The sequence below is a fragment of the Pseudophryne corroboree genome, chromosome 3, assembly GCF_028390025.1.
Source record: "Pseudophryne corroboree isolate aPseCor3 chromosome 3, aPseCor3.hap2, whole genome shotgun sequence".
Taxonomy (NCBI): domain Eukaryota; kingdom Metazoa; phylum Chordata; class Amphibia; order Anura; family Myobatrachidae; genus Pseudophryne; species Pseudophryne corroboree.
This window is the reverse complement of record NC_086446.1, coordinates 760,775,862-760,797,428: the sequence shown is the minus strand read 5'-3', so window position 1 is coordinate 760,797,428 and position 21,567 is coordinate 760,775,862.

Below are 21,567 nucleotides of genomic sequence, written 5' to 3'. Positions count from 1 at the left end.
TGGCACTCAGAGACTTGAATGTGCAAAAAACTTTAGTGCAAAAACTGCAAGATTTATAACCTTGCAGTTTTTGCACTAAAGTTTTTTGCACATTCAAGTCTCTGAATGCCACCTTCTATGCTTGTTTTATATATAGATCAGGAGCGGCTCTTGCCCTGGGCAAGCAGTACTTTTGCCCGGGGCGCCGTATCTACGAGGGCGCTGCCGCATCCTAACGGGCGCCGCCATGTTACTGTAGGACTGGAGTCCTGACTGAGCACAGCGCAGTCAGCGCTGACCCTCCCTCCCTTCCGCCCACTTTCCCATGATGCATTGTGCACCGTTGCACGGTGCGCGATGACATCATCGCACACTGCCTGACGTCATCGCACCGCATCGGGGAAGGAGGTGAGTGGCAGCGCTGATAAGGGCACTCTTGAGGCGGGAGGCGGGCGGCACAGCGGTCAGCGGCACGGCATGATCATGGCGGTGGGCGGCACAGCACAGCATCATGATCAGGGCGGCTTGTTCCTGCACTGTCCCACTGTCTTTTAACAAGTTCCATCATTGCAAAACTGCAAGCCAGGTGAGGAAACAGTGATATATGAAGTACATTTCTTCTATTAAATCTCAGCTTTCTGTGAGCCATTATTTATTTACCTCTGCCACCACCACTGGGACCATGTAACAACTACTACTTTATGAGCTTCTAATTTCTACTGTACATATTATCTTTAATTTTCCATTCTATGACTTCTCCCTGAAATAAGTACTACTTTGTGGTAATGGGACTGTTGGACACCACTGTGCGGTGTAATGTGAATTGGTGCAATTCTGTGGCCACGCCCCTTCATCATTAAGTTATGCCCCTATTTGGCATGCACTGTCCCTGTTTTGAATGGGGGGGGGGGGGGGGGGGCGGGGGGGGGGGCGGCGCCGGGGGGTAGGGGGGGGCGCCTGAGGAAAACTTTGCACTGGGAGCCACAAGGTCTAGAACCGGCCCTGATATAGATAGATAGATAGATAGATAGATAGATAGATAGATATTTGTGTGTGTGTGTAGTCAAATGGGCACTCTACTTTATATGTAACAGTAATATGCAGGGAGAACGTACTTCAGTACATTACTAATCCATACTGTGATTACAGCAAATGTGTTCTAACATTTTGGAATTTTATTCCTTCTGGTTCTGTGAAGAAGGAATAAAGGTGGTCATTCTGAGTTGTTCGCTCGCTGCTATTTTTAGCAGAATTACTAATAGCCTAAAAACCGGCAGTTCTGCGCATGCGTATGCACTGCAGGGCGCACGCGCTAAGCAATTTTACACAAAACTATGCTATTTTACTTACGGGCGAACAAAGCTTTTCAGTCGCTCTGTTGATCGGAGAATGATTGGCAGGAAGTGAGTGTTTCTGGGCGGTAACTGGGCGTTTTCTGGGAGTGTGCTAAAAAACGCAAGCGTGCCAGCAGAAAACGCAGGAGTGGCTGGCTGGACGCTGGGCATGTTTGTGACCTCAAACCAGGAACTAAATGGACTGAGGTGATCGCAATCTAGCAGTAGGTCTGGAGCTACTCAGAAACTGCAAGGAAATACTTAATAGCAGAATTGCTAATCTTTCGTTAGCAATTCTGCTATGCTAAGATACACTCCCATTGCTGCTAAAAGTAGCTAGCGAGCGAAGAACTCGGAATGACCACCCAAATTCAGAAATGTTACAACACATTTGCTGTAATCACAGTATGAATTATTAATGTATTGAAGTCAGTTTAAATGCCACCTCCCTACGTATTATTTCTGCTTCCAGGAGGAGAAGCGAGAGAAGCATTACCTGCCCCTCCCTTACTCACAGTACATCTGAGCCACCTCTCCCAGCAATGACACCCCCACACCTGCCCCTGCCCCAACCACTGCACCTCTGCACCCACCCTCCCCCACACCACTCCTCCCCTACCCGCAGCACCAACAGTTCCGGTATGAATGGTCGACCATGTTATGGTCGACAGTCATTAGGTCGACAGTCATTAGGTCGACCACTATTGGTCGACAATGACATGGTCGACATGGACACATGGTCGACACATGAAAATATTCGACACATGAAAGGTCGACATATGAAAAGGTCGACATGAGTTTTTTAACTTTTTTTTGTGTCGTTTTTTGCGTAAAGTGACTGGGAACCCCAAATAGTGCACCACGTCCCCTTACATTGCTCGCTTCGCTCGCCATGCTTCGGGCATGGTGCCTTCGCTTCGCTCGGCACACTTTACCGTTCCAATCGTAGTCCATGTGGATCGTAAAGTATGGAAAAGTTCCCCAAAAGAAAAAAAAGTAAAAAAACTCATGTCAACCCTTTCATGTGTCGACCTTTCATGTGTCGACCATTTTCATGTGTCGACCATGTGTCCATGTCGACCATGTCAATGTCGACCAATAGTGGTCGACCTAATGACTGTCGACCATAACATGATCGACCATGTGAACGGATACCAGCACCAACATACCCACTCCTCCCCTAACCACGGCACCACTGCACTTGCCCCTAACCCACCTGCAGCACCCCTGCAACCAATGCTCCCCCACCCATGGCACCCCCGGACCCCTTACCCCAAATCCGCGTCTCCACTGCACCCACCACTTCCCCATCCACAACACCTACTATGTGATTCATCAGGCCCTGCGCGCGTTGATCACGCTGTCACAAGAGGCTACGGGCCCTTAACCATCACACGCTCTTTGTCCGTGCAATATTTAACCACTCACAAAATTATGATTGGAGGTAATACTCCATGTCATAAAAATATTACATGTCAGAAGTGTGTGCAAGGGTTAAGGTGAAGCCCCTTGCGTTGGTGTGAATAGCGCCCGTAGGGCGCTATGAATCACCTAGTTTAATATAACATACTTCGAATATGAGAATTACATTTATATAAGTTTAATGGTCATCAAAGTTGATTCACAGTACTGGGACAAAAACATCATGTCACAACCCTGATAACAGGACCACATAATAAAATAAATATCTATATGGAATTGATCATTATACATCAGCAGATTAATATATTACCAAATTACTAGTGAGAAACAGATTGTAAATATATGAAGGGAAAGAAAAACTAACAATGAGAATGAACTAGTGAGCAATAAAGAAATGGAGTACATAGAGTAGATATAACGGGAGGGGGAGGGTTCCGGTATGAATGGTCAAGCATGTTAAGGTGAACAGTCATTAGGTCAACCACTATTGGTCGACATGGACAAATGGTTGACACATGAAAAGGTCAACATGGATTTTTTAACTTTTTGGTGTAATTTTTTCCGTAACATGACCAGGAACCCAAATTAGTGTACCCCATCCCCTTGCATGGATCGCTTCACTCACCATGCTGCAGACAAGGTGCCTCGCTCTGCTCCTGCTGCACTCAACACAGGTTACTATTCCCAATCATAGTCCACGTGGATGGTAAAGTATGAAAAACTTCAAAATCTGTTTTTTTTTTTAAAGCCATGTCGACCTTTTCATGGGTGGACCTGTCATGTGTCAACCATTTTCATGTGTCGACCATGTGTCCATGTCGACCATGTCAATGTCGACCAATAGTGGTTGACCTAATGACTGTCGACCACCCAAACGGATACCGAGGGGGAGATAGGTCTAGAGGTTGTACTCAATATATTTAAAATAGAAAAATTGATCTAAAGATCAATCCTGATATATTCATTAAGTCCCTCGGGAATGAGGGTCCTTAACTTATGTATCCAGAAATTTACCCATACACATCATTTTCCAAACCTATCTCCCCCTCTTGCAGTGGGTTTCACTCATTGAATCCCTGTAAGTGTAAGGCCCTTAGGATTCCAGCATGACATTCTACAAAATGTCTTGAGACTCCATGGGTACAACATCTGTTCAGAATGTTTCGCCTGTGTTCAAAAAATCTCACTTTTAAACTTCTAGTGGTTCTACCAACATAAATGAATTTACAGATGCACTGCAGGATGTAGATCACATCAGTGGATTTACAGTTAATATAAGCTTTTATCTCACATTGTTCCTCATTTGTAGATGAACTGTCAAACATTATTGCTAATAAATGAACATGTTATGCAAGGTCTGGAACCACATTTGAAACATCCCTTTACTTTGCTAGGTAGCAGAGCCGGCCCTAACCAGTATGATGCCCTAGGCAAGATTTTGGCTGGTGCCCCCTAGCACCACCGCTGGTTCCGCCTCTGACCTTGTACCCCCTATATTTTAAATAGGAACAGTTCGCACATTTGGCACACAGCCCAAAAAGGGGTGTGTTTTCGCTTGCAAGGGGCATGGCCACACAATAACCCCAATTCCAATTACTCCACACAGTACTGCAACTTTATTCACATATGATCATGCGATAGTGTCCATAATTCATATTACATCCCACAGTAGTATCACTTTACCTTATAAACGTTACTCCTCACAGTAGAGCCCCTTATTCACATTACATCTCACTGAATTGCTCCTTATTCACATTACACCACACCCTATTGCTATTTATTCACATTAGACGACACAGTAGTGCCCTTTCTATACGCAACGCAACCTAGTAGAGCACCTTATACACATAATGCCACACATTAGTAATGCATTTATACACATTCCACACAATAATGCGCCTTACACATTATGACAACCTTTATTAATGCCCTTTTACACATAATGTCCCTTACACATATGCCGCACATTATTAATGCCCTTATACACATAATGACACACATAGTACCCCTACACATTTGCTGCACATTATTAGTGCCCCTATACACATAATGACACACATACAGTAGTACCCTGTTACACATATGCCGCACATTATTAATGCCCTTATACACATAATGACACACATAGTGCCCCTTACACATATGTTGCACATTATTAATGCATTTTTACATGACACACATAATGCTCCTTACACATATTCCAAACTCTACTGCACAACCAACCCACTCACATGCACACAGCACTCACACTGCCACTAACACTGTGACCTCTGCCTCTGCTTGGATACAGATGTGTCCTCATAAATCTTGCCTCAATGCTAACGTCAGGCACCTTTTTTATGAAAATGCATCTTATTTGCATTGCTATGTGGCTAGGATGCACAAGCAGCGTCTGCTGATTAAAATGATATGCAGCATGCCTATATACTGTGTGAGACTGTGGCTGTATCTGCATATGAAATGCTACACACAGAATATAGGCATGCCACATATCATTTTAATCAGCAGAAGCTGCTGATGCCCCTAGGCATATCAAATGCCCTAGGCAATTGCCTAGTTTGCCTATACCTAGGGCCGGCTCTGCTAGGTAGCCAGGTTAGACGTACTTCATTTGAGGCAGGGCCGGCTCCAGGCCTACTAGCACCCTGAGTGAGAAAATTTAAAAGCGCCCCCCCCCCCCCATGCGCGCGCCGAAGGCGCGCGCCCCCGGAAAAGTGGGTGTGGTCTCTGGGAAAGTGGGCGTGGCCTCGTAACTTCATATCAAACTATAAATATATTTTCACACAATTAGCAGCACAATGTCTCCAGTATGGTGCCAGATACACATAATGTGCAGTGCCAGATAGACATGACATGCCCCCCAGCAGTGCCAGCTACATGACATGCCCCGCAGCAGTGCCAGCTACATGACATGCCCCGCAGCAGTGCCAGCTACACATGACATGCCCCGCAGCAGTGCCAGCTACACATGATAGTGTTCACTTTTTAGGGCATGGTGCTGATCACAGGGAGGGCACATTTTTAAGTTAGGAGGGCAAGATGATGTACATACTGCTTGTTGTTCCCATACCTACATGCCAAAGCATGGACAGTGCGCGCCGAAGGCGCGCAGCAAAAATTAAGGGGAGTTACTTCGTGGGTAAGGTACGTGGCCACATAATAGTGGCAATTTGCATTACACCACACAGTAGTGCAGCTAATACACACTGCACCAGGTAGAACCTCCTATACACTTTGCGCCAGGCACAGCACTGAGACACATTGCACCAGGGAGAGCACTGAGACACATTGCCTAGCCACAGACGCCTAGCGGGAACACTACATGACATGCCCCCCAGCAGTGCCAGCTACACGTGACATGCCCCCCAGCAGTGCCAGCTACATGTGACATGCCCCCCAGCAGTGCCAGCTACATGTGACATGCCCCCCAGCAGTGCCAGCTACACGTGACATGCCCCCCAGCAGTGCCAGCTACACGTGACATGCCCCCCCAGCAGTGCCAGCTACATAAATGGTCACACAGTGCCAGATATGCACCCACAGTTCAGATACAAAAATGCCCCCAAAGTCCCAGATACATAAATGCCCCCACAGTGCAGATATGCCCCCACAGTGCCAGATACATAAATGCCCCCACAGTGCCAGATACATAAGTGCCCACACAGTGCCAGATATGCCCCCACAGGGCCAGATACATAAATGCCCCCAGTGCCAGATACATAAATGCCCCCAGTGCCAGACACATAAATGCCCCCAGTGCCAGATGCATTAATGCCCCCCACAGTGTCAGATACATTAATGCCCCCCACAGTGCCAGATACATTAATGCCCCCCACAGTGCCAGATACATTAATGCCCCCACAGTGCCAGATACATTAATGCCCCCAGTGCCAGATATGCCCCCACAGTGCCAGATACATTAATGCCCCCAGTGCCAGATATGCCCCCACAGTGCCAGATACATTAATGCCACCAGTGCCAGATACATTAATGCCCCCAGTGCCAGATATGCCCCCACAGGCATATCTGGCACTGTGTCATGTGTCATGTAAAAATGCATTAATAATGGGCAACATATGTGTAAGGGGCACAATGTGTCATTATGTGTATAATGGCATTAATAATGTGCAGCATATGTGTAACAGGGTACTACTGTATGTGTGTCATTATGTGTAAAGGGGCACTAATAATGTGCATCAAATGTGTAGGTGGCACTATGTGTGTCATTATGTGTATAAGGGCATTAATAATGTGCGGCATATGTGTACGGGACATTATGTGTAAAAGGGCATTAATAAAGGTTGTCATAATGTTTACAAGGACATTAATAAGATGTCTCATATGTGTAAGGGGCATTACTGTGTGGAATTATGTGTATAAATGCATTACTAATGTGTGGAATTATGTGTATAAGGTGCTCTACTATGTGGCGTTGCGTATATAAAGGGCACTACTGTGTCGTCTAATGTGAATAAAGAGCAATAGGGTGTGGTGTAATGTGAATAACGAGCAATTCAGTGTGATGTAATGTGAATAAGGGGGCTCTACTGTGAGGAGTAATGTTTATAAGGTAAAGTGATACTACTGTGGGATGTAATATGAATTATGGATACTATCGCATAATCAAATGTGAATAAAGTTGCAGTACTGTGTGGTGTAATCAGAATTGGGGGTACTATTGTGTGGCCATGCCCCTTGCCATCAAAAACACACCCCTTTTTGGGCTGTGCGCCAAATGTGGGAGCTGTTCCTATTTAAAATATAGGGGGCACAAACACCAAAATAAGGACTGCTATGGGTGAGGGGTGATGGTGCTGGGAAAGTGGTGCAAGGTCAGAGGTGGAACCAGCAGTGGTGCTAGGGGGCACCAGCTAGAATCTTGCCTAGGGCATCATATTTGGTAGGGCCGGCTCTGTTTGTACCCAGCCTAAGAGTGCCCTGAAGAGTGGATTTGGGAAGCACAGCCTGAAGCTATCAGCTTACACAGCTGATTGCCAGCCACACAGGAGAGCTTATGACTTTATAGCCTTGTTACTATCAAAATGATGCATTGTACATGGGCCCTGATTCCGAGTTGTTCGCTCGGTATTTTTCATCGCATCGCAATGAAAATCCGCTTAGTACGCATGCGCAATAATCGCACTGCGACTGCGCCAAGTAATTTTGCTATGAAGATAGATACACACGGCTTTTTCATCGCTCCGGCGATCGTAATGTGATTGACAGGAAATGGGTGTTACTGGGCGGAAACACAGCGTTTTATGGGCGTGTGGCTGAAAACGCTACCGTTTCCGGAAAAAACGCAGGAGTGGCCGGAGAAACGGGGGAGTGGTTGGGCGAACGCTGGGTGTGTTTGTGACGTCAAACCAGGAACGACAAGCACTGAACTGATCGCACAGGCAGAGTAAGTGTGGAGCTACTCTAAAACTGCTAAGTAGTTTGTGATTGCAATATTGCGAATACATCGGTCGCAATTTTAAGATGCTAAGATACACTCCCAGTAGGCGTAGGCTTAGCGTGTGTAACTCTGCTAAATTCGCATTGCGACCGATCAACTCGGAATGAGGGCCATAGTCTTTGGAGAAGACAAAAAGCTGAAAACAGCCTCAGGTGGTGCAATGTGCGATACCAGAGCCAAGTTATGTCTCATGATATAATAACATATTGCTTGTTACATAATCTCTTCATTTCTTGAAAGTTATTAAGCACTAATTCTCTTGTTCTTACTAATATGCTGCATCATCATTGTCTCTCTTTTACTGCTTTGTTCTTTCGTCTGGCATGAAGCCAACAACATTATTTCAATCCCCACATCCTCCTAATTTGCAATTGTCACATTCTGTTCTTTTGAAACTGTTACATTTATTTCAGTAATTTCCATGAAAGAATTCTGATCATTTTAATTAGACTCTCGAACGTGACAACGATTGGAATGTGACAGGTTGCAGCAGTCACACCAGTATTTTTCTTTTATTAAATGCTTCAGAAGCCTCTATAGCCGCTCAGAGGGTATGCAGTTAGCATACCGACAGTCAGGATCCTGGCGGTCACAATACAGATGCCAGGATCCCAACAGGGGCACCATACCCCCGCCTGTATACTGGCGAGGTAGATAATTCTCCCTCTGTAAGTGTCTACAACACACATAGAGGAAGAACAAAACTTGTGGTGAGTTAAACGAGCTAGTAAGGGGCTCAGTTGCGCTCATCCCCTTCCCCCCTGCCCCATTTCACCGATCGAGATGCCGAAATCGGTATAATGACAGTCGGCATCCTAAACACCGGTAAATCATACTGATCCCGCTAGAAAAGCCCTGAGGTTGTGTCTGTCTTCCCTTCAGTGAATGTTTCCTCAGAGGGAATCAGCCCACATGAACCATGGGACATACCATGTGACCAGTGACAATGATGGCCAATGCAGGGATTGGCAGGATCCCGGGAGTTTGGCGTAAAGTTGCCCAGGATTCTGCCCAATGCTTTTTTTTAAATGCTGGGCAGTGTCTGAGGTGGTTTTGCATTTCAGACGTTGCCCGGCTCCCCTTGTCCCCAGCTGTGTGCTCACTGCACATCATGACATGTTAGTAGAAGTCATGCTGCGCAGCACAGCACAAGCCTCGCTGCCGTCCCAGAATGTCGCCTCCTGCTCAGGATTGGTTCTAGGCATGGGCAAGCAGGGCAGGTGGCCGGGGCGCTGCGGCCCATGGACACGGCCGGGCCACAGTCACCCCCCGTAGACGCCCGCTGCCCACCCACACCCCGCATCCTGCTCCCCGGCTACAGAAGGTGCCGTGGGTGGTGTAGGCACCCGCTACAGCCGCCGGCCACTGTCAGATGCTAGAGGTCATAATTGACCTCTTGTGTCTGTGCGGCGCTGCTATGGGAGAGATGTCATGACGTCTCTCCCATAGAGAGGAGTGGGCGGCCAGAGACAGAGGGAAGCGCAGCAGCAGTCGGGAAGCAGGAGCAGGGCTCGTAAGTATTGTGTGGTTTTTTTTGTGCTTGTAAGTGACACTACTGGGGGTACAGCTACAGGGGGCACATGTACACAACTACAGGGGGCATAACTGTGGCCACGCCACTTCCCTATGAAGCCACACCCCTATTTTTGAGCATGCTGTTTTTCCTGTGTGTGTGTGCTGCTGCCCAGGCCCACCAACAGCGCCGCCGCATGCTGCCCAAACCCACCAACAGAAGGACCAGAGGAGGGAAAGTATTTTTTTTAACCCTTGCTAATCCCGGGTATCCCGGGATTAATTGTATATCATACAAGGATGGCACTACAAGGATCAGCATACCCGCCAGTGTAGTGGCATATTAGAGGATCCTAGAGTGCCTCCACGTGAATTAGCTTTCAAGTTAACAATAATTAAATACAGTATATGACTTAGAGTGGTGCTATTATTATGTAGTGTATGAGCAGGGACGCCTTGACATGACTGGTATCTTAACATATTTTTGTGCAAATATGTGTAACAGAGATCTCTGCTTCACTATTATCATGTAGGATGTAAGGGGCCTATTTATCACCATCCACATCCAAGGATGCATATGTGAAGTAATACAATCACCTGAATCCACACTGAGATCATTGATAACATCGCACGAATGCATCAATTATCACATGCAGGGACTGAGCTTGCGAGCAAGCTCTGTCCCTGCAATGACAATCCGCAGCATCATCAGGGTATTTCTTGGGAAATATACCCCGATGTCCTGTTGCACATGCGCAGCCACCGCCGGCACAGCCGATACCACTGATATCACCGACAGGGTTGACCCCCCCATTGCTACTAATCCCTGTGCCACGGAACCCCCCAGCAGAGCCAGTCATTGCTGCTCCTGCATGGCTGCCAGCACAGGATCATGTGCGCTGCTGTGACCTCCGGTGCTGTAAAGTGAGCTGCCATTTTGCAGCATCACTTTACTGCACTAGGGGTCTCAGCACAGCACAGGGAGGACACAGAGCCCAGCAGCCAACACTGGAGCACCGATCACCAGCTCCTGGACTGGAAAGCATATTTTGGGTTTTTTTTTGTACTTTATTATTCTTTTTACAAGTGATCAGCTTTTGTGTCCACCAGGCAGACAGAGCTGATCATTGTAGCAAATTGTCATGATGTCAATAATGCAGCATGCTAGATAGATACTGGAATTATAGCAACCACAAAGTGCACAGTTTCAGAGTGCATACGTAAGCAACCTAATGCTACCATACACATCACAAAAAGCAAATACCGTATATACTCGTGTATAAGCCGACTTTTTCAGCACCTTATTCTGATGCAATTATCTTCACCAGGTGATAAGACTGGGACCCCCAAATCGCAAGACGTGCCGGTAATCCACCTTGGGAACGGTGATCCCTATGGAACAACTTCAGGGAAGATAATTGCATCAGGACCTGCCATGGTTCAATTCCCAAATTAAATCCAGCATGGGACAACCAAACAAGTGAGAGAACCCCCACAACTTACGGAGTGCTAACTGATTGGAGGACTCACCACAGTGAACTGGTAACACCGTTTATCTATTTCCCCAGGATAAGGCATCTTGCTCATACCCAGCATTTCAAGATTTTTTTTCATAAATAAGCAGTGTTGATCTTGGCCCTACTTTTGGAACTTTAAATTTTTTGGTTTTTGGTACCATAATAATTTTTTTTATTTTATTATCATCTGTTGCAACAGTAAAATATATGTTATTATATAAAGAATCAATGATGTATGTTCTTAAGTAATACATTTCTTAATACTTATCTAACTAGCTATCAGCGCTGAATTACTTTTTACCTATTTGCTCCTAAAGGGTCTAACTAGCCCTTCCTATTCAGCAGCTCGAGGATCTAAAACACTTGTCAGCGCCATCTCTACCTTGGTAGTTCAATTTTCACATCACAAAAAGCAACTTGCTACAATCTCTGGCAATATGTTGTATAAGGTTTTATCATCTTATGCACTATATTAAATTTAGTTTAATATATAATTTTATTTTCTCTAGTTGTTCTTGGTATTTTTGTTATTTTTGTATTCTCCTTATATTCAGATATATAAATTTGATTTCTTTATAGGCTATTTACATTGATCTGTTTCCCCTAGCAATTATCAAATTACACATGGATATTTATAACCTCCATATAACATTTTATGCATACGTGTAATATTACATTTTTACACCTATGTATAAATTAATACAGCTGACGGTGTCTTCGAACACCGTCCAGCACTATTGTTTTTGTCTATATTATATTTATATCATATCTTACCATGTTTAAGCAATTATGTATTCTGATTATGTAATTAGATTGTGTTATGAACAGGAGACTTGTTTCAATTAACCTATTCCAGTTACCACTATACCTACTTAGGTAGGGAACTATTTCCTGATCTGGATGATTTGATTGGATCCACTGTCGTCCTTAGTTTCAATTACATCAATTGAGAAAATAATGAGAACAACTTAAATAATAAAATGGTAAAATATAAAAATAAAGAATATCAAAATTAAACTAGTTGGGAATTTAATTTTGATTAAACTCCAAACTAAACACTGATCTGCCTGTTTCTAGGTACAAGGGATTAGCCCTCTAGGCCATCAGGACTTCATTACTTTAAGATCAATTTTACCATGCCTAGTACTAAAAAGAACTAATTAAGCTTTTAAAACTCCTATGTCTCTCCTTACAGGTTTTATATTTATACATATTTATATTTGTTAAAAATGTATCCTTGTTGCTTTGTAAGCAGGTTGATTATTGTCCCTAATGTACTTATGTGTGCTGATATTACTTATATATTTCACTAGGATACTGGTTACAAATAGCTAATCCTGTCTACTAATGTCAGAGAACACCTGACTATCACCAGATTGACTCACCTGCGATATAGTAATTACATTGCTCCAACGATTGGTCACCTATGAGCTTAAATACAGCTCTTCATCACACTGCATCACTTTCTGATGAAACTGTGGTCTTGTTTTAATGGAGAAATGAGTCAAGGATTAGTCATGCTGCCCGCATCACCCTCTGGGTCCTCACCAGCACATCAACACAGCTCTACCTTGGATCCAGCAGCACCTGCCACAGACGTATAGCCGAGAGCTGCGCCCTCCCTCCCCGCTAATTGAGCTGAATACCGCCGCTCCCACACAATATCACGGACCCTGTATGCTGACTGTCGGTCTCGCTGAGACCCCATGGAACCAGTGGTGAGCAAAAATCTTCTGGCGGCTGGGGAGGTGGTAGCATAGTGCAGACTCTACGGCTACAGCTGAGCAACTCTAGCTCATTTTCATATATCCGCTGTTCATTTCCCTTTGGAACTGTTTGGGACTTATTGGCTATCCGGAGCCCAGTGGATTATTATTTAAATTGTTCCTTGGCTGTGGACTTTATGTGCGATATGCAAGTTGGCTATTATGCATGGTAGAGTGGTTTAATATCAGCAGTGATTAATACTTTTACAGTTATTTTGGTTTATGTATTGCATCTATACTTTTTAAATATATGCAATTTAATAAATTGTCTATGACAAAGTTTTATATATAAGCGCTCTCTTGTGATACTATATATCATATAACTTTGGTACTAAAATAATGTGAAAAGGGTGTGAGAACACAATTTTTCACATTATTTTAGTAAAATAATGTTAATAAATAGGCTCCTAAAGCCCAGTACACACTAGGCGATCCCCGCCATTGCTGATAGTGGTGGCGGTGACCCGGCATTGGCAATTGTGGGGATGGGATCGACAGCGGGGCTGAGGGGGGGGCATAGCCATTAACGAGGACCTCCCTCATCTGTACATGTTCAGATGAGAGAGGGGGTTGTTACTGATGTGCGGGAGTGTGCAGCGTTAACGACATTTAGTGTATACACTGAACGAGGTTGTGAAAGATATTGCCCAGATCAACCCTTCTGAGTGAGATCTTTTACTTTCTCATCTAGTGTGTATGGGCCTTTCATCTCTTTAGTTGGTTCATTGCAGTGTGCTGGGGGAAATTTTATTTTCTATTGAAAAGATCGCTGCAAGAGAGCTTATCCTAAACACTCGGGCAGAGAGACAGTTCTGCACATTCCTACAATTGATACTTCTGAATCCAACTGTAGCAAACCTCTCTTAGCAGACTTCCCTCAGACATTAGTAGGTACTGAAGAATTGTCACTGGTCAAAACAACATGTTAATACAGTGTTCATTTCTAAACAAGGTAATGCCGTAATCTAGACTTTCAGCGCTTAGCTTTGAATAAAAAATACAATACAGTATATAAGTGCTGCAATTGACTTAGATTCTCAGCTCTGTGATTGCTGTGATAACAAGTATGATGCTATGTTTGGCACTAATTCAGGGGTTATTAAATTCGGTCCTCGGGACCCCAAACAGTTCATGTTTTCCAGGTCTCCTCACAGAATAACAAGTGAAATAATCAGCTCCACCTGTGAATCATTTAAATGTGTCATTGAGTAATGAACACACCTGTGCACCTCTAAAGCAAAATAGAGTCAAAAGGCTTCCTTTTGGCGCATAGGGGAAACTTAAAAAATGAGGAAGTAATAGTACTTTCCTAACTTAAAAGGTACGATGTTCAATTTGGCGTACCCCCACTCACGCTGATATGGAGTGAATTATACACATCAAGGTATCTTTAATAATCCTATATCAAGATAGTCCTGGATGTCGTACCCCAACTCACACGGAAATGGGAATCTGGACTCCAATCATGGTTTCTTTCAAGTATCCTCTCACGATAATTCATAAGAATGTTTCCTCAATGTATGATGACCTCATTCGCATGAAAAAATGAGAGAGAAAAAATCCAATGTGTAGAAATTTCTTTACCATATACTACATATAAAATTTGCAATTTTGGATCATTCCCATGCCTTGATTACACCTTCAATCATTCCACCATGTAAAATGTTCTTATGGTTTCATGTGCACCACCAGCACGTGGGCCCTTCACCAGATTATTAATAAGGTATGCGTACCCCTCACTCACACAGAAAATATAGGTGAAACTCCTATAATAGTATCTTTGTATAGAAGAAAAATGTCTCATGGGCGTACCCTAAAAATCAATAAAAAATTGAAAAAGGTCCAAGAGACCGAAACGTGTCGACAGACCCCTGTGTGAGTAGCCATTCTTCCAACGGAATTTTTTCTATTGAAGGCATAGATACACTCCAATGGTATATATAATTGGTTAACAGGAGCTCATAGGGTGGAGCTGTATCCTTAAAGAGTGAATACTAATATCTCCTGCAGGATACAATATGTAATGAAATGGGTATAGCAGTTCATTCTCAATGAAGGTTATAGAACCCTCTAGCTCCAGTCGCAATTGTTGCAGTGTTGCAGAATAGATGTAGCTTGGTTCGGTTCCATGCATATGTGCAAAACTATATATATAGAATAAAGATTTAACCGCAATATGATTATTGATTATAGTATCATATTTGCTCATGATTTGAATTAATAGAGGCATCTCAATAAATTGAGGATTGATTTGGGAACCAATATTGGGGGTCATTCCGAGTTGTTCGCTCGCAAGCTGCTTTTAGCAGCTTTGCACACGCTAAGCCGCCGCCTACTGGGAGTGAATCTTTGCTTATCAAAATTGCGAACGAAAGATTAGCAGAATTGCGAATAGACACTTCTTAGCAGTTTCAGAGTAGCTCCACACTTACTCGGCATCTGCGATCAGTTCAGTGCTTGTCGTTCCTGGTTTGACGTCACAAACACACCCAGCGTTCGCCCAGACACTCCTCCGTTTCTCCAGCCACTCCCTCGTTTTTCCCAGAAACGGTAGCGTTTTTTCACACACTCCCATAAAACGGCCAGTTTCCGCCCAGAAACACCCACTTCCTGTCAATCACATTACGATCACCAGAACGAAGAAAAAACCTCGTAATGCCGTGAGTAAAATTCCTAACTGCATAGCAAATTTACTTGGCGCAGTCGCACTGCGGAAATTGCGCATGCGCATTAGCGACTAATCGCTCCGTTGCGAGAAAAAAATAATGAGCGAACAACTCGGAATGACCCCCATTATACGGTTATCTTCAAACTATTGCGGCACACACTTAAGAATTATAAACTATATAAACACAATAATGACACATAAGAGGATTTGAATATATGTTTATTTTTATTACATTTAGTTTTCATTTCATGTATTGTTTGTGATTGTTGTCTCATGATTTTTCACGGTTCTCAGGCATTTTTAACCATACGAAATTAAAAGTTACATTTTAAACATATACACTTTTCTTGTAAGTGTGCCAACAAAGAGACAATCCTTTTCTTTCTAGTACTTCTATTTGTTGACCTCACCATCCTTATAGTTGTCAATCAAGAGCTTGTCAAGCCGCAGTTCTTGCCTGTACCTGCTGGAGGTGACAAACCACATGGATCCCCCTGGCTGTTGCCCTGTAAATACACTTGTCCTTGCAAAGCGTGACTAAATGTATACAATATCTGGCATAAAGATATAATCATAGAACTGAGGTGTCCTTGTACAATATTGCTCCTGTATTTATTCTGGCTGTATTGTAATTGCTGCCAATATACTGTATATTCTGAAGGGAATGATATTGGGCCAGATGCATCATTGCTTGGAAAGTGATAAAATGGAGAGTGAAAAAGTTCCAGCCAATCAGCTCCTAACTGGCATTTTTCAAATACAGCCTGTGACATGGCAGTTAGGAGCTGATTGGCTGCCACTTTTTCACTCTCCATTTTATCACTCTCCAAGCGATGATGCATCTAGCCTATGGTCCCTTACAGTACATTGCGGTGTATGATGGATCTAACCCACTGTGATTAGAAAGAACTGATAACATATTCTGTGCATACAGTATTTCTGAAGGGACAGTAGTATTCAATGCTTGTGCTTTTATTGGAACAATCAGATAATCAGGAATAGATGCAAATGTAAAAAAATCAAGTACAGTATGATACCAAAGCCAATACTGCAATATTACTGTTAGTGGAATATTATTTCGTGGACCAACAACTTTAATCTAGGTCATTGAAAGGAGTGATTTTATCCCACGTCCGGAGATACATTTTGAAGCCACAATACATATTTCCAGACAGGTGACTTATTTTTTTTAACAGTTTATGTATTTGTTATATAACACAATATTTTCATCGCTTAGGTTGTAGAATTGTTATAACATTAATACATGTGAAAACTGTTTCCGTATGTTTAAAGGCACAATTTAAACATTTGGCTTTCTACTACTTTCTGTCCGACAGCCACCGCAGTAGCTGTCCAGAACATTTTCTACAGGCAGTGGCGTCACAAGCCGGGTGCGGGGGGTGCGGCCCGCACCCAGGTGTGATGCCTAGAAGGTGGTGACACCAATCTGTGGGCTTCTCAGCAGTGACAGGAGGCAGGTGCTGCAGTGTGAAAGTCTGCTACAGCACCCGGCTCCTGTCATAGAAGAGGAGCTAACAGCGCTGCAGACAGTCTCCGGGGGGCAGCCCAGTACAGCCCAACATCTCCGGACATGCCCCATTTTTGCCGCCGGCGCACTGGCATATGAAGAGTCCGCACTGGGTGTCCCACACCCGGTGACGCTTCTGTCTACAGGGACAGTATTTAAAAATTTGGAATTAATGAATATGGTTCATTATAAACTGGTCATTATTTATTCAATTGGAATTGAACATTGCGTAAGAAACTTTGAGCTGCTGCCCGTATCAGCAAGACGGTGTTGTTGTTTCAGCATGCAGCGCTTCATAGCGTTACACATCGCAGCATGCCGTGCTAATTCACACCCCCAGTTATGCCATGTAAAGTCCATTGATAGCAGGTGCGTGTGTAATTAGGCTCCCACTATCTCACGACACACATGGCGACAACACAGAAGGACATATCTGTATGGTAAGGCACCCGACATATTTACAGTGTTTCTGATAGGATCAGTCTACAGTAACTACATTACTTGGATTTTTAACTTCTGGTAAATTAGTTTTCATATTAAAAAAAAAATGTATGAGTCAATATGGAGATGTAGAATGCTGTTATATTTACTAGTTTATAGCATTATGCTGTAGAATTTTTGTTGTTCTTTGTTTTTGCCAGTATAGATAACCCCTCCCTTTAAATTCCTGATGAAGCTTATACATTTATTTGAGAAACTTCTATTCTGTGTTGCTGTTTGAGAGGCATATACAGTAGGATGAGTTGCTGGCAGAAAGTGCAGGTCCTTGTAGTCAGGGCCCGCAACAGAAATCATGGGGCCTGAAAGAATGATGTGGCAGATGTATTAAGCTTGGAGAAGTGATAAAGCAGTGATAAGTGCAAGGTGATAACGCACCAATCAGCTCCAATATGTAAATTGACAGTTAGGAGCTGATTGGCTTGTGCGTTATTATCTTGCACTTATCACTTCTCTAGGCTTAATACCTGTACATCTGCCCCCATGTTTCTGGTAATGCCCCACTAAGGGTTCACGGCAGGTAAAGTTCAGTTGGCTTTAGAGTCTTCCTTACCTATATGGTGGTTTGTTTGCTACAGAGAACCTCTGAAGATATAGGGGTTAATTCAGATCTCATCGCTGCTGTGCGTTTTCGTGCAAAGGGTGATTAGGTCTTAACAGTGCATGTGTATGCACCGCAATGCGCAAGCGTGTTGGACAACAACTGGCCTCACTAGTTTGCGGCGGGATAGTGCGAAAAATCTGATTGCACAGGTGTTCGCAAGGTGATTGATAGGAAGAGGACGTTTGTGGGTGGCAACTGAGCGTTTTCAGGGAGGGTTTCTGACGTCAGCTCCGGCCCCAATCAGCCTGTTATCATTGCACTGGAGTCTTGGGCTGCGCAGAGACTGCACACAGTGGATTTTTGCAGCTCAGCTACATATGCAATCGCACACTTGCACGTGCAAAATACACTCCCCCTGTAGGCGGCGACTATCTGATCGCAGGACAGCAAAAAACGCAGCCCAGCGATCAGATCTGAATTAGGCCCATCCTGTAGATCCTTCCTGGGCAGATGGGGATTTCAGTTGTTATTCACTATTCATGCTCTCATTCAGCATGGATCGCAATCGAGATTGCAATTGCATTTGTCTCAAAAATGCTTCTGCTGAAAATCGCTTGTCCAGTGCCACCCTGATATGGTTAAAGACACTCACCGATGTGATCGCAGCTCTGCATATGCATTAGCAGATCCATACACAGAAGGCGAGTACCACCAACAGTTACGGATGACCCCAGGGCTACTCAGAATAAGGCAAATGCAGTCGCACCAGCACCATGTTTTTAATTGCAAGCTTTCTCAGCTGACATCAGATATATGCCCCAAAAACCACCATGACATGCCTGCGTTTTTCCCAACCAATCCACACAAATGCCATGTAATCTCCCACTGGGTGTACGTCCTGCACCAATTCAATAGAAACTTGTCAATCAAATTGCAATCACATCTCACTGACCCTGCGAATGCACAGCAATTGCAATGCGGCCTTCACGCATGCGCAATGCATTTGCAGTGCATGCAGTCTGTCGATAATCGCCCGATTTGCATTTTTGCAATGTAGCGATCCATGCTGAATGAGGGCCTAATTCAGTAAAACGGTTCCTTTAGAACTGGTGCAGAATGTAGACCCAAGGGGCCTAATTCAGACCTGATTACTGCTGTGCATTTTTGCGCAGCAGCCAATCAAGTCTGAACTGTGCATGCGCCGCAGTGCACCGGCGCATGCCAGACAGCAGATGGCTGTCTCAGCCCTGCGATCGCCTCTGCCTGATTGACAGGCAGAGGCGCTTGCTGAGCGGGAGGGGGCGGGCCGGCGGTGTTTGGCCAACATTTAGGGGGTGCAGTCCAACCAACGCAGGCATGCCCGGACAGCTGGGGGTCGGGCCGCGGTGGCTGCATGACATCACACTCAGCCGCTGCCACCCTCACAGTGATGAGCAGGGCAGGCAGGGAGCTACTCCTAAAGTACAAAAGCATCGCCGCTGTGCGATGCTTTTGTACTTGTGCGGCCTGACATGTGGGGTGGACTAGCCCTGTGCTGGGCGTCCCCCCGCATTGTTGTGTGACTGATCGTAGATGTGTTAACATAGCACATCTATGATCAGGTCTGAATTAGGCCTAGTGGGAGAATTATTCTATTATGCAGTACGTTGTGAAAGGCCATTATAGGCAAAGTCTACTTCCAAACCAAATACAGTGCTACAGCCAAAGTTATACATTTTACTACTGTCATAATTACTCTGAAAGGGAACCTGTTGCCCATACACCACAGAAACAGACAATGCATGAGCTGAACCAAACGTTCCTGTCAATGCTGCAGAAAGTTCTGTATTACAAGGTATTACATGTAACTGGATTATTACAAGCCAAAGAATATTGCCACAAGCAGGGCAGCCATCGGGGGGGGGGGGGGGGACTGTGGGGACTGGTGTCTCGGGCTCTTACCGAGAGAGGGGGGCCCACCCCTGGCTCCTAGCACCAATACCTGGAGAGCTGCACCAGGCTGTGAAACAACAGCAGGCTGGTGTGCAGGGAGAACTCCTTAAAACAAGCCTTCAACTGCGCATCAGCTCTCTGTGAACCGATTCTGTAGGTCTGCAACACTCCACTTATATGTAATATCATAGTATAGGACATCACATACGGGTGGAGCGGTGCGGCAGAATCTGGGGGAGGCAGAGGGGCCTTGCCTCTTTTGTCAGTCCTGGGCCCCACAATTTATGATGGCAGCTCTGGCCACAAGGTGGAAGTACTCTTACACTTATTTCTGCATTCTTACAACTATTGGCTTAGCATATAATAGAGACTCCTTACGGAGGACTGTGATGCTGTAAGAAAACTCTCCGGACACACTGCTACAGATTGGTGGAATTTATTTTTGTTTCACAAGCAAATAATACCAGAGAAAAACTCAGAATTCCTGTGATTAGATATCATGAGCTACACCGGCAGCATACACACTGTACTAGTGACAGAGACTGCAACTAGGGACATCTGCTGATCTACTGAACATTGACAGAAGGTGACGTTTAAATTGAATAATATTTTTGTTGACAGAAAAAAAATAAAGATTTCACTTCATTTGTTCAAAGCACAAAGCAACAATTTTGTGTAACCTTAAAAATTATGGATTGTTACTTGTGTAGATAGATACATTAACATTCCCCATATCATATCCTTCCTATTGCATACACTTATGTATAACAGATCAGAATTGCATTTTCCAATGATTAGAAGGATCTCTTCAGCTGTGTAATGTATCAGGCTGTAATCAGGTTTCTGTTGTGTTTCTTATACTGTGATCAGGCTTCTTTCATTTGCTGGTGCCACCCGGGTTATTACTGTAGAAAGAATACAGAGAGTTACTATAACACCATCACTGTCCTCCGCCTTTCATAAATGACCATGCAGGAGAGTTGTACAGTGTTGTCAGACCAAGACCTGTCACCAAACAATTTCATTTCAAGTCCATTAGGAAACAGTTGGAACAAGTAATGTACACCTGAAAACCTTTCACACTCTGGACAATACATTCCTACACCTCATCCACGCAAACCCCACTGAGACCCACCGGCCTTCTTTATATACCAACAAATCCATGCAAACTCCCATTTTGGAAACCATGTATAAAACTCTTACAAAATCAGGACTATCAACTCTGAATTAAGCCCCTTATCGCTCAGAATGAGTATCTTATTTACATACTGTAACTAAAACAACTGCATACTTCCCAACTTTTGAATTAGTGCAGGAGGGATCTGCATTGCCGGAGGCATGGTCAAAAAATGGGCAGGGTTTCAAAGGAAGGGACGGAGGCTTGCCAGAATGGCGTGGGCCTCGCCTCA